Source organism: Syngnathoides biaculeatus, chromosome 11 (assembly GCF_019802595.1).
Source record: "Syngnathoides biaculeatus isolate LvHL_M chromosome 11, ASM1980259v1, whole genome shotgun sequence".
Classification (NCBI taxonomy): domain Eukaryota; kingdom Metazoa; phylum Chordata; class Actinopteri; order Syngnathiformes; family Syngnathidae; genus Syngnathoides; species Syngnathoides biaculeatus.
This window is the reverse complement of record NC_084650.1, coordinates 25,434,017-25,451,509: the sequence shown is the minus strand read 5'-3', so window position 1 is coordinate 25,451,509 and position 17,493 is coordinate 25,434,017. Positions and strand designations below refer to the sequence as shown.

At 40.7% G+C, this 17,493-nt stretch overlaps 1 protein-coding gene across 1 annotated transcript in view; it reads right to left on the bottom strand.

Annotated features, from left to right (window-relative positions):
* The window catches only part of LOC133508635 (FERM and PDZ domain-containing protein 3-like), a 78,627-nt gene that overhangs the window by 29,324 nt on the left and 31,810 nt on the right, over positions 1–17,493 (bottom strand). Inside the window, exon 2 of the mRNA XM_061834878.1 lies at positions 12,346–12,429. The gene's annotated coding sequence lies outside the window, so the exon portion shown is untranslated. The remainder of the gene's footprint in view (positions 1–12,345; positions 12,430–17,493) is intronic.

The window sequence follows — 17,493 nt, the reverse complement described above, 5'->3', positions numbered from 1 at the left end:
CTTTTTTAAAAAAAACACAATTTTGTTTTTTGCACCCTTTCCTACCTTTTTTCCATCTTTAAAACCCCTTTTTTTGGCACCAAGGACTTTTTCTTAGCAAAGCAACCTCAAAACAATTTTTTTTGAGGCCTGCAGCGCTATAATCCCTTTGTGCTAAAAGTGAAGGCCCCAAACAAAACAACAACCCCCCCCCCCTTCTCTTCCTTTGTCTAAGTGGAGAAGGAGTGTTGGCCTTCTTTGTTTGCACTAATTTGTTTTGCAATCATTTTTATGGTATTTTTCCTAGTTCATTACTTTACTCCAAAGTAATTTTTTTACCATACATCTTCACTTATTTTTCTGCACTTTGCCTCTTTTCCTTTTTTTTGGCAACCCACATCCTTTGGCATTTCTCTGGGGGACAAACTTTTTTCTCCCTCAGGTAAGTGTCTATTTCCCCCACCCGCACACATTGTCTCTCACAAAATAACAAGCTCCCACCAGGTTCTACACTGTAAAACAACCGTGATGACGCACCCGAACCGCGAGATGGGGTCCGGCCCACATGCGAACCAAAACCACGGGCATCGCCGCGACCACCACCACAGGGACACCGACGGAAATGGGCACAGGAGAATGGACCGCGCATTTCCTTCCCGTCCTGGGGGAAGGGGCGCTCGCCCTGGACACCAGAACGGGAAGGCTCAGTTCCCCTCACCTATTGATTTGAAGCAATCATTGGGTAAAATTATTTCAAGTGCGCCAAAGCAGTGTGCCATTACTACACTTGGGAATGTTTGAGAATGAAGACAGGAACAGGGTATTTATTTGTCTTTTCTTTTTTTTACATCTGTGGTTGGTTAGCTTATCCACTTTTGAAAAAGCGATGTGTGGAGAGATTTTGGGGCAAGTGCTCGTAACTGTCTTTAAAAACTATACAGTCGTTTGTTCTGAGTGCTGTATATGACATACATTAGCCTTAAAGAACTGGCTTGAAGCTTTTTATATGATTTTCTGTGGCCGGCGACAGCAAATCATTTGCAATAACGGTCACGATTCTTGCTAAAATCTGTACCAAAATTTCACATCATAATAAATAATGACATTCCAATTTTCCAAATTGTATGTTTTCAAACTCATAGTATTCCAGTGAGGGAAAACAATGTGCCTTGTGACAAAAACGACTCAGACACCTTTAATGGGATATATGCAGGACAATATTTATAACACTCATCAAATGTATGCTGTCTCTTAGTATTAATACATTAATGTGTTTGCTGCTATGCATCTAATGTTAATGTTATTAAAGTAAAATGTAAACAACATGCAGTAAAAATGAAATTGAAATTAATATTGAATATTTCTACTTGAATCCCAAGTACCACAATGTTAGTCTTTGATAATACATGTATTAATACTTAACAACTTAAATAACTAGCTCTTAAAAATATTAATTTAATTAATTAATATTACTTTATTTAAACTAATGTATTTAATACTGGGTGGGACAGTGACTCAGCTGTTAAAGCGTTGGCCTCAGAGTTCTGAGGACCCGGGTACAATCCCGGCCCTGCCTGTGTGGAGTTTGCATGTTCTCCCCGTGCCTGCGTGGGTTTTCTCCGGGCCCTCCGGTTTCCTCCCACATTCCAAAAACATGCAACATAAATTGGACACTCTTAATTGCCCCTAGGTGTGATTGTGAGTGTGGCTGTTTGTCTCTATGTGCCCTGCGATTGGCTGGCAACCAGTTCAGGGTGTTCTCGCCTCCTCCCCGTTGACAGCTGGGATAGACTCCAACACTCCCCACGACCCTCGTGAGGATAAGTGGCAAAAGAAAATGGATGGACGAAAAATTAATACTGCACAATAATTATATGAGTGAAGTTGATGTAGCCCAAGAGACTGTGCAGAATAAATATTATTTCTTTCTGCTTTAGCTCTAAGCCATAAAGACAAGCAACCAATGAACAAAACGTTTTGAAAGAGACATGATGAGATAATAAAACACTTGGTGATAAACTACATGGTGATAAAATTCATGTGTACCTGAACAGACCCATACTTCCTGTGTCCAAGTAAAAGGAAGACATTATCTGAGCTGGCGGAGGCATTGTAGTGTCGCTAAACAAAGTAAAATTGAACTGACAGAACTTGAACTGTCTGCAAAAACTAATGCAGCTTCTTGTTCCATTGCATAAAAGAACTTCTTCATCTCCAAGTTCATCTCTTTTGTGTTGATCATAAATCAACAAGTAATAATTACTACTTCACCATGTACTGGCTCTCAGTGGACCCAAGACCTCCACTAAGGCAAAGCAATCCAACTTTGGATCAGAACCAAATTGTACATCTTAATAACTACATACCACCTTGAGATGCCAGAATTTTATAATTAACTTTCATGCATTATTCACTGAAAAAAATTGCTCAGAGTGAAAAGTCAAATATTGCAAGATAAAGCTAAAAAACACAAGATCAGCACCTTTAGCTACATTATAGCTGCACCAAACTTGGAATAAATTTAGTGTGTTCTTTTTTTGGCCAATGCCCCACCCTTGTACTAAGTTTTGTTCAAATTGGATCACCACATAGCTAACAAATGAAGACACAGGCCAAAATGTAATGGCTTGTCCCGGTAGTCTGTAAAACACGCACATAGAGTTTGCATGTTCCCCGCATACCTGCGTGGGTTTTCTCTGGGCACTCCGGTTTCCTCCTAGATCCCCAAAAACACACATTGATTAGAGACTCTAAATTGCCCCTAGGTGTAATTGTGAGTGTGACTGTTGTCTGTCTCTATGTGCTCTGCGATTGGATGGCAACCAATTCAGGGTGTACCTTGCCTCCTGCCTGATGATGGGTAGGATAGGCTTTTGCACTCCCATGACCATTGTGAGGCTAAGTGCCTCAGAAAATGAATGGATGGATGCAAACTTACAATGAAAATGTCAACAAACGTATGTTCATTTAACTACACACCAAAAATACATCACTAATCAAACAGAGCCAACTATAAACTAGGAACTCTAAATTTAAAAGCTCGCTAGAAACAACTGCTGGTACACAGCAGCAATGACGTTTGAGAGTTACCGCAAGATGGAGTGAATGGTTTCGTTAACCAAAGATAAAATGCCTGTTGTGTTATTTCACAAACTCAGCAGAAATACTCTACGTATATGCCTTGATGTCTGTGGCGTGGTGTCAACCTACAGGTCCAGCTGGAAATTTGGAGAACTGTTTGTCTCGATTTAAAGCCAAACTGCATGAAATGTTGAATTGAGTATTTTATATTCAAGATATGAGTTCAAACATTCTTATAGATAGATTGTGGACTGAAATTCACATCGATGGGGGTGGTCTCCACCAGTTTCCTCCGTCCTTTTGGATACGCTCCCTGGCTATTCAACCTTTAGCTCTTGCCTCATCTCTCACTTCGGCTGTCCTGGTTGGGTAATCTGGCCAACCCCCTTCATTTTTCGTTGTCCTCTGGCGCCGACAGGCCCCCCACGTGCGTTTCAAGTTTTAATTGTAGAAAATTTGCAACTCTAAGCTTTCTTTCTTTTTGTGAATAATGCATACAAAATCATAATTACAGTCCATGCAAATTCAGAGAAAAAAGCTTTACAATGTGCCTGATTTAATTATATATGGATTTCAAAGTGGTTAATTTCTTCAGTATGCAGAAAAAATATCGTTTTTTTGTGGCCAAAGGTCTGCTATCAATAAGTTGTCCATTTCAAATCCTCATTTTGTGTATTTTTTGACAGCGAGAGAAAGTCCAGATGTAGTTTCTATGTGTGGTCTGTAAGTGTGGAGGCCAATAAATGCTGAGCACTAATGAGTAAGAGGAGGCTCCTCTCGGCTCATTACAGTCCACTGCATAACACGCACACAAATGGTAAATGAGCTCATTTTAGCATTTTCCTTGTTTGGACCGGCCAAAATGTCAACACAAAGACAAAAAGACAGCAGTATGCATGCACACATGAACGCTCACACTAGGTACACCAGAGCAATTTGGAGGGAAGGAAAATGTGAGAAAGGAGCAGAATTTTCCATCTTCCCATTTCAAGAAAATTCTGTTTTCACAGTCAATTGCCTAACACTGCGACCTTCACTCTCAAAGGCTGATTAAGATGGCAGCAGAGTGCTACACTACAGCTCCCAAACGTTTTCCTTGACCAGCTCGATCCAGAACCAAGAGAAGTGACGAGAACAGTAGTTAGGTGCCCGGAGGTGACATTTACAATTTGAAGATGAGAGCCACATGTACTTAATTAAGAAATGGCAGGGGATGTCATCTACTTTACCCGTCATGGCTTCCAAGGAAAAGCTTATTTCATGCTCCAAAAAGCATTTGTGTCTCAAAGACAAAAACACACACTGACACGTACGGATCCCGGCAAACGTGTGTATTTGTCTCCGCAACAAAACAAAGTGTCGGACAAAGATTAACAGAATAATTAATCCCAGACAAAAAAAAAAAAATAAAAAGAAAACTTCAAGCCTACAGAGGCAAACAAGCACAACATGTGTCTGAAGTGTAGCTGCACTATGTGTTGCTGTACTGTAATGTATATGCACATTTACTGTATACACAGATGGGCAACTCGTGGTGAGCGCAAGACTACAATTACCGTAGACGTTATCCTTGTCGAGTGCTACTAAGTAAACCTATACCACAAAATATTCGCCTTTTATTTTCCAAAATAAAAACAACAAAGAAATGTGTGGTGTGTAGAAATTATTAATTTACAAATGCCTCAGGACAGGTGTCGCCATGGTAACATGTCGAGAGAGGAACACTGGTTTGTGCGTACAATGCAGCAGCTGCGGCCCTGAGGGCTGAAGGATGAGCTCAGGTTTATGAGTAAACGCTTGCAATGTACAAATCCCTCGACGACGTCTACAAGTAGCTCGACAAAAGGCTTAGTTTGCGCTTTGTCTTTAAGCAAGGTTACATGCGCATTTGTCACTGTGGTTTAGGAACGCTCCAAAGCTTTTTTTTTTTGTTTTTTTTTTTAATGTGCTCAAAGATTGGTCCTTCGAAACAACCAGAAGTGATAAACTACGCTGTACTTGGGCGAAAGAGAACTAGAGGGAAGCTAGTCCATGTGTCTGTCAGAGTGACTTTAAAATGCAAGATGTAGGCTTTACTAAGATAACTGGTGAATAAAATGCAAACTACACGGAGAAGCACGAAAAGTAAATGAGCAGATGTATAAACTGTTACTTTCCCGGATCTGGTGTCTCACCTCAATAGTTTCAACAAATTCAATCATGAAAATTGTGCATCAAGAAGGGCATCATGGCTAACGTACTGATTTTTGCTACTAACTCACCCACAGAGGCACTGATGGTGTCACGGTACACAGCGTGGGATCGATTCCTGCTACGTGATGGTGTTGATATCTGCCCTGTGACTGACTGCCGACCAGTTCACGCTATAGTCCACCATTCGCCCAAAGCTAGCTGGGATAGGCTGTAGCTTTCTCGCAACACTTGTGAGCATAAATGGCTTGGATAATGACATGACATGACTCAACCACAGTTTCTGCGGTATTCATTTAGATTTTGTTCAGGATAGAGACAAAAGATAAACAGCTAAAATGTTTGAAGAATGTTTAGGAGTGCGAGATCAAACAAAGAATGAAAATGTTTGTACAGCTTGGACCATAACCATGATGATATATAAAAAAAGTGCTATTAGGATTTACAGTGTCTGCCTTTGTTAACTGTTACTGCTAATCAGGAATTTAATCATCAGACTGGGAAAACTTTCATGCAGTTGATTTTGATTTAGCTTATGTTTTTGTGGATCCACCATCCGGATATTATCTTCAAATCCTTTAGCATATGCTATTTAAAAAATGCTTATTTGCATGTCTGAACATGCTCTAGTACTCTCTGTAGTCAGAACAAAATCCATCTTAGTTCCCCAAGCTTGGACCTGTGGATGTATTTTCTTCCCAGACTAACTTCTGTTTTGAGTATGTGACAATACACTATATGGATAAATTATTCCGATCCACGTTCCTGGTTCCACTTATGAGTTATGGTGCAAAAAAAAAAAAAACAGTCAATACTTGTGCGTCCATCAAACTGTGTGCGTGACGCAACCAAAAGAAACTCAACTGGACAATATTGAGAAAAAAATAATAAAAAACTCCCTGTCACACATCAGGCGACTAACCCTCTCACATATAAACCAACTTGCTTGCAAGGAAAAACTGCAACAACTACTCTTCTAATCCAGAGGCAACATTTATTGTGCCACATACAGTGGACTCAACGACCCCCCCCCCTTTTTATTTTTTATTTTATTTTTTTATTACTGACCGTCAAGGGAGAAAGAAATATTCCATGGATATTGTGGATTGACAATAAAAGCTTACCATACCATAGAATAATACAAATAGCGGCAAGAAGTCTGAGTGTGGCTATTTCAGAGGCTACAGCCATAAATGGGATTGAATGTCAAAATGAGTATGATAAGAATAAAGCTAGTATTCTGCACATGGTGTAACCATAGATGCATGTTTTATAGGCACGCTGAAGGTAGTGTTTCTTTTAGATCAGCAATCATTGAGTTCTTGTGTGGATGGCAGCGTTATCCGAGTTTCCTAGTTTCTAAAATGGAAAAGGGGAGCTTTTTGAGTTTTTTAATAGTACAGTAGCAGCTGGAGAAGGAAAGCACATTAATAGCCTTCTGCTATACAGCCGTGTTTCATCACTCAAAGTCAATTATCTTTAAAATCCATCACAAATCTGCCTTGCAGCTCTTTATTTGATTTTCAGTTTCTTTTTCTGGGAGGAAAATGGATGCCAAGATGAAATTCATCGAATTGCTAAATACTTTATTGGCGACCGTTCTCTGTGATTAACTGCAGTGCTACGTCACCCAGTGTGAAAGTGCCACTAACAGTGTTGTGACTACAGACAAGGACCACTTTGATGAGTCTGGAAATGATCACACCGACTGACGTGCACTTGTAAGACCTCACATGCATCCTAAACACAGTTGGAGGACCGTGAATTGATTTCAACTCAAAATGGAGAGGCTTGCATTCAGAGACTGATTTCTGTGTCAGACTCGTACAAGAGCACATTTGCACGTGAAATGTCTGCCACATTGTTTACAACAGTGTTGGATACTACAATTACACGGTAGCAGAAGCTGGGCTGTGTTTGTGTCCATAGAGAGCTGTCATCTCTATCTGAACAGGAAGAAGAAAGGCAGCCTTAGTGTGCCTGTGCCTGTCAGCTCAAGGGATGTGCGATAACAAAATCCACTGTGTACGGTGACTGCTGCAAGCTAATCGTCATCACCATCATCATATTGCCACTGAAAAGAACGGTTTTATCCACTGGTGGATGGAAACGTCGTTGAAGATATCGAGGCTGAATCCATATTGCAGGAGATGCGCCGAGGTGTTACAGTATTGAAAAAAGTAGTACTCCAAAGCACTAGTTCTTAACCTTGTTGGAGATACTGAACCACACAGGTTTCATATGCCAATTCTTGGAAGACTTGGACAAAATAAAATATGGTTGTTTTCATATTGAAATACCACACATCCTACATCCCAAAAACATGCACCATTAATTGGACACTCTAAATTGCTTACATACTTAGGTATGATTGTGAGTTCAACTGTTGTCTGTCTCTGTGTACCCTGTGATTCGCTGGCAACCAGTTCAGGGGTGTACCCCACCTCCTGCCCGAAGATAGCTGGGATAAACTCCAGCGCTCCCATGACCCTTGTGAGGATAAGAGGCTCAGGAAATGATAGATGAATCGTAATTTTTACTACTGTCTGGCTGATGATTGGCTTGTCTGTCTGGTACTGTTGGCATCAATGTAGAAGTGCTTTTGATACCAAGGAGGTAAGTGGTCATGTCTGACTGTACAAATGCATTTTTGATGACAATAATAAACAGCCTTTATTAAAGCTTTTACCATGCTTAAAACGGTCAGATAATATATATACAATACGATAATACGATTATATGATAATATCCACCCATCCATTATCTGAGCTGCTTATCCTCACAAGGGTTGCGGAAGTGCTTGAGTCTATCCTTGCCGTCTTCGGGCAGGAGGTCGGGTACACACTAGGACTGGTTGCCACCCAATCGCAGGGCACATAGAAACAAAGTAAGATTCACATTCACACCTATGGGCAATTTAGAATCTTCAATTAACCTATCATGCAGGGTTTTCCAATGTAGGAGGAAAGTGGAGAGTCACATATTATCAAAACGGATTTCTCAATAATTGCACGCTTACTGTTTGTTTTGTTCCCACTTTCTTATGTAATGTCTAGCCAGAAGATAATGTAGTAATATATAATAATAAGTCTCAATAAAATTGATAGTTAGTGTTGTTATTGTTCGTAAAACTACAAATGAACTGTATTATATGTCTGCTCAAAGACTTCACACGACAGTTATATTAGTACAAAACGAGTTTGTATAAAAGTTGTCCACCAATACTCATCAATAGGTGATCTGTGTGATCTCTGGCTACCAATGCTGCAAATATAAGATAAATGTATTTTTTTTTTGTCATGATAGGTGCTTTGTGAAAAATTAAACAATAATGCTTAAAAACAAGAAAATGAAATGGGTTGCTCCTGCCTCCTGGACCCTCTTCTAAGATCCAAAAACCACAGCATTGTTCCAGATGGTAGACGCTTGTGTAATCACTGCTCAACACAAGCACTCAACTAGGTCAGTTCACATATCGGGATGGGTAAAGAGAAAAAAAAAAAACTTTTTATCCATCTTCTACCCAAAAGTGCAAAATACTGGATGGAAAGAATGCAAATAGATCATTTCAGCAAGTGCAGTGTAATTTATCAAATCTGAGATGAATTGTGGTGTCTGGGTCACTTGGGCGCACCATGGCAATTGCTGCCGTCCTCTCTCAAGCAGTGCCGTCCCAAGCTTGAAATGCAGAATAGGCTGATACATCCAATTTCTGCCCCCTCAGGTATAAAAACAAGCAAAACATGGCATTGATGCAGTTGTTGGCTTCCCCCCAAATTAACAGAGTGAAAAGTTTTGATGCTGCAGTAATAAGCACATACATTCTTTGAATGTGCAAACTGTGTGTGATTCCAAAGGCGTCGTGAGTTCAATAAATGTGGTGGTGAAATATTCACTGTTAGGATCTTCCACTAACACTCGGAATTTCATGACTTCAAAGTTTATTTCACGTTTTGAGGAGCTCTTCCAAATTTACCAGGGTGGAAACAATCAGCGCTACTTAAAGTACACATCTGCTTATTTGATACATTTTGACAAATGTAACTGCGATCTTAGTAGATCACGTGTCTTGAATTGAATTCTTAAGTGTGTTGATTTTTCATCTGTTGCGTTTGCAATACTAGAATGCCGTATCTTGTTGAGATTGTGAGAGGCTGCTCATGCTACAGCTTTAAAAGATTTATTTCTTATTTTTTGGGTGACAAAAGCAGTGTTTAGATAGGACATTTACTAATTTACTGTGTGTGGACACACTTACATTTCGCCTCAGTCTTAAAAAGTTAAAGTACCGACTGCAGCTCACAAGATATTTAATAAGCAAAGGGAATCATATTTTTTTTCACTCCTCTGATGGAAACCAAGATTTGAACCAAGAAAAATGATATTTCCAGAGCAAATTTATTGGGAGACAGGAATTCAAAGGGCAGCCCTTCGAAATGCACCGATAGCCCAAGACCTGTGGGGTACTATTGTCCGGGACGTCCCAACCTGATATGCCGAAAGACGAAGAAGAAGAAGATGACAATGAATACAGTCGATTGCGCACAGCAACTCTACCAATGGTGTGTGCAGAAATTACATGCAATTTAGCGCCTCTTGTTAAAGTGAATGGAAGGACCCCAATGCACCTTTTTGCAAATATTATACAGTTTTTTTTTTATGCTGAATACAAATCTTAAATCCGTTATGAAGGAAACATTTTTATTTTTCAGTTATCTGCAACAAATGATCGCACTGTATCCGCCGGAAAAGTACGGAAATGTGGCAGAGAAAGACGATCATGGCGGTGACGTAGGACGTTGTGACAATAACATGGATCCCGTGGGAATACACTGTCAGAACGCTGATGAGTTTTCCGATACATTATTCTGAAGGGTCCCACGAAGACGGTGAAGAATACGAGCTTTATGAAGGCGTTAAAGGTTATCAATTTGAGCCAGTTAGACAGCACACACCTTCGAATTCAGATGACGTAGCTGGCGCTGAAGAAGCCGACACAGCAGTCAGACAATTCGCGGAGGATATGCCTCGTGTTGGAAATATCGACTGGTAAGCGTTTGTGAAGTTCTCGTTTGGTTTAGTTAGTCATAAACTGATAAATAGTGAAGGCCTCGATATCCTGTATGTATATACAAAGTTTTCAGTCTTGTTTTGAAATTATGCAAACGTCAAGTATTTAGTGATTTTGTATGCGACAACTGCTTTGCGTGTAAAATGCTTATTATTGCACTAGAACACACAGAAGCCAATAACATAGTCTACGTCGGTATATGTTCACAAATAAGTGATAATGTAATAAAAATAAAATAAAATAAAAATAATAAATCATTTTTACGGATTGGTTTTAGCTTACAATCACTGAGGAATTCTCGAAACGAACGTGTTTTTCTTCAGCGTGAATACAAAAGAGTCCCAGCTTATCGTCGTTCCAAAACAGCCCATCCCACAATTTGTAACGTCAGAGGCCCGCCCACGAAATGAGTCATTTTCCAGGTAAGAGAAACTCGGTCAAAGTTTGCGGACTTAAATGCATCGAACAGGATTCGCATTTTATGGAACAGTTGAACATATATGCGTTAGAAATGAGACATTCCATACACTTTAAGAAACTTTATAAATCAGGCCATAAGAGTGAGTTGGTCTTCAAGGGTTTCCGATAACGTATCTGTCCTCAGGTACTGCGAGGATCAGAAGCGAGATTACGCAGCACCAACTATGCCAAGTAAACACAGACTGAATGTCAGGTGGAAAACAAACTTATGCATGCCTGGCAGGGACAGCCCCCACATGCCTGGTTGACTGTTTATATTCTTCCCACTGCAGTTTAAGTTATTTTTCTTCCTTCACTGCGGCGATAATTTCGATCCCAGATCCTCTGTGGCCATTTGTATTCACCCACTGTTTGTTCAAATCTCCACAAAGCAGAAGGACACACACAGCAATTCGCATTGCAGCAGAAATGCAATGTTTCCACCTTCCGACTTCACAGTTTCAGTCACTCCAAAACATCCCTTTCACGGCATTAATCAAGTCAGCGTGGTGTGTTTTTTGTTAAAACTGTTTTGTGATATTGACCTACATGCATGTGATAAAATACATGGCTGCGCGTCAGCATAAAAGCGTTCTAACAAGACTAACAAGCTGCTTCCTTGGACAAAAAGTGTACCCATGAGTTGATTATAATCCTGAAACGCTGCAGGGATAAACAACATGTTTTTTAACACAGTGTTTCATATGCTAATTAAGATTTTGTTATTGCCAAACACTGTTTAGTTTACTAGACAGTGTTAGGACAAGGACAACATCTCTCAAATTTGTCTAAAACTTAAAATATTTAGTAGGAAGAAAACAAAAACTGTCCGTATTATGATAACTAAATTGCTTTATCAATCACATGCAGGCAGTGCGTGTGTATACGCGCACGAAGGCTGATGACTGCGGCACATTGTGATTGCTGTATTGACTGCAATCATTCACAGTTATGGCCGTGGCCACCGGCTGACGGAACGGACCAAAGTCCGCATCAGCTTTGTGCTCACTCACTGGCCCTCTGGCTTGGGATCAATGCAGAAATGCAGATGTGAGCAAAAGCTGCAGAAGACACAGAAACACACACATAGTGTACATTCCCTTTGCTGAAACGCTGCTGGATTGTCAATATCACCACAATTCATAAGGGTTCATAACCTTTCACAGGCTATGAGTTGCTCAATGGCCATAAGTAGGATGAGAGACAGATAAAGGGGGAAGAGTCATGGGAATAATTAAGAGTGACTCGGTTCAAAAGAAAAAGGTGCAAAAGCTTTTACATTAATGCAAAACCGAGCTACTGTTCATGTTGCCTGCGGCTCACATTTGATTACAAATTCAAAACTGTAATCCTCATGATATTGAATGTGCTTCAGTCACATGACATGAGAACCGTTTTGTCTCAAATGATTCATACTTTGAATAAAGGTCTAATGAGCTCAGAAATCAATTGACCTTTGTAATTGTGTAAGCCCTCACGGTGTGACGTTAATCCTTCTATGCTTGTAGCACTTGGGATAGATAATATAAGGCGAAGGGCAGTAAAAGGATGAAATGTATACTTACAGTGTTTGAGTGTTTACTGAAGGTCTCCTTGTCCACAGGGATCACCCATAAATATTCTTCCACACGATTCAGCAATATGGAAACCTGCTGGGGCACAGAACAGGGCAAAATTGAATTCAACTAATGAGCTTTTAAGAAGCATCACACAATAATCATTTATGTGATTGCATAACAATAACATTGCTTCTTAAGGTGATGTTTGCGTTGAGTGAATTATCTTCATTAATCATCGGCAAAGAGAAACAAAAGCATCTTTGACAAAGAGACAAAAAAAATCGCCGCATCTGACTTGACACTTGCAATAATTCATTTGTTTTCTGTACCGCTTATCCTCACCAGGGTCTCGGGTGTCCTAAAAATCCTGATCCTGTAAAGCCTCGTAATTTGACACTATTCGCGAAAACACACGTAGTAATCAATGTAGTATTTCATGCACGTAGTTTAATTGAAGAATCTGAATTTCCCATAACAGTGAGTGCGAATGGTTATTTGTTTACATGTGCCCTGCAGTTGGTTGGTGAGCGGTTCAACGTGTACCCGACCTCTCACCCGCAGTTAGTTGGGCTAGGCTCCAGCATGCTGCCGACACTAGAGAGGATTAGTGGTGCAGAAAATGGAGGGATGGATGATTTTGGGCCTCTGCAACTGAGAACTGATGATTTTAATTCATATTCCACACGTTTACTAAAGCACCATAGAGCAAATATTACATTCCAAATACGAGAAAAAGTTGGTTTAGCAAAATTTGTTCTCTATAAAAACGTCTATAAAACGATAAAATTCTGTTGTTTAAATTGTTATTTTCGGTTTCTCTCGCCACTACACAGGCAATCCTGTAATTTTTTTATTCTCCGCTTAGTAATATGCTTATGCCAAGCAGGAGGGGGCCCCAGTGCCCGTCCGCTGTACACTACCTCGAGGCAGTCTTTCTGTGACGGTTCAAACTAGCTGTTTGATGTACAAGGCTATGAATATACACGGCTGTAATATTAGCACATCGCGACATCATGTGCAAAGAGCAGATTTCACTTATTATCGTGACTCGATGTGGTGCAAAGTGACACACAGCGATGTTCATTTGAGCCATCTGCAGTTTAGTAGAACGCAAATGTACCCCTCCCTATGTATTTACACGTTTCCTGGCAGTCAATGCGTGTTTAGTGTTCACTCTGAACAGATTAAGAAATGAAACGCGATACTACTTTTTTGATCACTCAAGATATTCAAAGTGCTTGCAATCCATTCACATTAGCTTGACTTTCATATTTGTTATGTAGATTCACATAATAGCTTTCTTTTGATTCATGCACAAGTGATCTACCACCAAGAGATCTCAGAGCTTCACAGGGGGACAGACCTCTTCGTCTGGTCTGCATGTTCAGGACAATTGTGTTTAGTTAGTATGGTATTCTCAAGAATCAGTCTTGTATTTTTTTTTTCACTTTATTTACAGCTCAGCACACAGAGCAATTGTACAGTGTCCATTCAACATGCCTATGACTTCTTCTTCATGTCTTACTTCCTTCTTGCCTCTCATCTACAGAGTCCTCTTACGTGGTGTCCCTTATTGTTCAGACTGAGATTTTGTTGTTGTTGTTTTTTTGTGTATATTCATAGCCTTGTTGTTGAATGTCCATAACGAAGACGATGTTCAGGAGTAAGGGTGTCCATATCCCCATTTCGCACTACAACACCCTAGGTCGCAGTTCGATGATTGACTTTGTAGTCGTGTCCTCACTTGACACTGGACACCCGGCTGAAGACAGTTGCAGAGCTCACAACTGATCACCACCTGGAGGTAAGTTGACTCCGACGATGGGAAAAGATGCCGCTCTGAACTGGAAGGCACAAACGTCTCGGAACGTCCGAAGGAGTTTGAATCTTCACCTCCTGAAGAACTTCACTTGGCGAGTCCTGTTGGGTCTTGGGGCACCACTGCTGGTGCAGCCAAGGACTGAACTCTGTCACAAACCAAAGGTGGACGGGTGGACCCGAATGCAGGACTCCAAGATGAGGACATGATGTTCAGTGGGTTTTATTAGAAACAAAAGTTGTGCACGACAACACAGTCCAAGAAGGCAGGATCCAAAACACAAGAAACAATGTCCGATGACTACGAGTCAATTAAAGAGCATAAGCGAAAGCGTGACCGTGCTATAATAGCACAGTGGTGGAGTAACACTGGATGTGGGAAAATATACTCAACGAACTGGCAAAAACCAGTGACAAAACCCCAACTTAAATACATTGTCTAATCATGTGACACAGCCGTGACCGGTGACAGGTGTCAGAGATGAAACTGCTTGGAGCGGTGCCCAGCCCATGCCCCTCTTGGCTGTGGTCCAGTCTTGCTCAGGGCAGAACTCCATTTTGAAGACACGAATGATCAAAAACATATTCAAGAATTGTTTATGTATATTGTATTCAAACTAAGTGCTATTTATGCGTTATGGGTGGTCGTTGCTCCCTGTTGGGCCACAGTAACTGCGAAGACTCAGCATGGGATGTCACTTGCATATAAAACAGAGAACTGCTTTTGGTGCTTATCCGGAAGAGGTTTTCTATATTTAAGTTTCTCTCTCTTTGCCTCTCTCTCTCTCATTTTCTCTCTCTCTCTCTCTCTCTTCGGAGCCTGTCCCAACTATCTTTGGGCAGGATGTAGGGCACACCCCTGAACTGGTAGCCAGAGGGCACACAGACACACGCAACCATTTGCAGTCACAATCACAGCTAAGGTCAATTTAAAGTCTCCAATCAATTAATGTTTATCAAATGTGGTAGGAAGCCGGAGTGCCCGGAGAAAACACATACAGGCACTTGGAGAACATGTAGGCGAGGCCGGGATTTGAACCCCAGTTTTCAGAACTGTGAAGTCAATACTCTAACCAGTCGTTCCACCGTGCCTGTGTGGAGTTTGCATGCACTCCCCATGCCTGCGCGGGTTTTCTCCGGGCACTCCGGTTTCCTCCCACATCTCAATAACATGCAACATTTATTGGACACTCTAAATTGCCCCCAGGTGTGATTGTGAGTGCGGCTGTTTGTCTCCGTGTGCACTGCGATTGGCTGGCAACCAGTTCAGGGTGTCCCTCGCCTCCTGCCCGTTGATAGCTGGGATAAGCTCCAGCACTCCCGTGACCCTCGTGAGGATAAGCGGCAAGAAAAATGATAGGATGTATGTATGTATGTATGTATGTATATGTATACTGTCTGTATATATAGCAATGATAAAGAGACAGAGGGGATATACCCTTCCAAGAGAGTGCAGATATTTTGTCAACTCAGTAAAATATCTCTGAAAACCTCTCTGAGGATTTGGAAATTCATTTCCTGTGTATCCTGTCAGTCTGGGCTTTTCTCTAAATTGGTTTTAAGGGTAAGGAAGAAGTCAGATATCAAGAGCATTATGTATGAAGGAGACACAATTCCTTTAGCATTTAAAGCAGTGATGCGGAACTGACGAGCTGGGGCATGGCCGTCCTTCTAAAGTGTGGGGAGATTTTTCAGGAGTAAGACAACTTTTGTGAGCAAATGATCACCCTTACACATTTACGTCCTCCTCTCCATGCTGGGCAAAGAACTAAATAACCAAACAGCCAAGCACTGCTTGATGTAAAACACAATTACAATAAAGAAGAGGTACCCCGATGAATGCCCAGTGTCAACAGGGAACACAACATTCTGTAAAATATAACTCTTGCCAGCAAGCCCATTGCATACAAAATGAAAAAGTCAAAATGCTGCTATGGTGAAAATTAGATACTGTATACAGTAGGGTCGATGATGCTTGGGGACTTTATAAACTGTGGTGCTATAAATTTTACTAGGAAGACAATTGATTTTTTAAAGCCTTAAATAGACATTAATTTAATAACTATCAAATGCTAAAAATCATGTGAGGTGATAAAGAACTGTGAAGGGGTACATGGAGGAAACAGACGTTTCGGGGAGAACATGCCAACAATTTGAACCTGTGTTCTCAGAACTGTGAGGTCGAGGTGCTAACCACTCATTCATTCACCATGCTGCCTTGAAATAAAAAGTCAAAATTTATCAGAGAAGATGAAGATAGTTTCAGTTTTGATGAACTGCATTTGTAAAATTTGAAATTTGTTTTGTGCTGCTATTGTCTTTGTGTGTGCGTGTGTGTGTTTTATCCCAATGGTCAATTGTTGACCATTGATATTTTTTTAAATTGATATTTTTCTCCGTTACATTTACTCAAGTGGCATTATGGATAAATTGTGCTTCTCAGTGAGTGATTTTAATGCATCATAGTTTTCTTTCACTTGAGTATTGATGTTTCGGAGGAACAGTACTTTTACTCAGTTACAGTGATTGACGAGTCACTGTACTTTTATTTATCCATTATCGTGTGTGGAAATTTCGCCTTTGACTTCTAATTGCACCAATCCAACGCAAGCACATGTGTTCTTTGAATCCAGTTCACCAATCAAATGGCACGAGGCCGCCACATGAGCGTACACAAAGCCTTCACGGACCAATTGAAGTGACTCATATTGGCGGGGAGGAAATCAGCCACCTGACTTGTGTTAACGTTACACACTGAAAAACAACACTTTCAGTCGTCTTAAATTGTGACTGCCCAAACTTTCATCTTTCAGGCCACACTTGAGCAATCACTTTGTGGTGAATTGTAGATTTTTCTATTGTTGTTTTGGGTGTACAGCATTAGCTGTATATCATAATTAGCTGTAAAACATGCATATTTCATATATGCTCTGCAATCTCCCTCTCTTTTGGACACACTCAATTTCTGTTATTTACCTAATGGGCCTTAAATCTTAGAGAGAGCCAACTGCACAAAGTATTGAAGTTGTGGGCTCGATGGTAGTGTTTTCATGCTGTTGTTTAGTTTGGTGGGAGTTTGTCAGGGTACTCCAGCAGGTGTCTCAGACTCAATTAGATGAAGATAAACAAGGATGCTTCTGGAATAAGTTGTGTGAAAAACTGATAGAACTTATAACTTTTAAAACCATGGCAACACCGCTGTTACTTTCACTCATTGAAAAGTGTTTATGTGCTTGCGTCAAGCCCAGTTGATGTCATGCCCCCCGAGAGCCATATACCCCACTCTGATTGATAGGTTGGTCAGCTCTGCACACAACACTGTAAAAGTGCCATTCA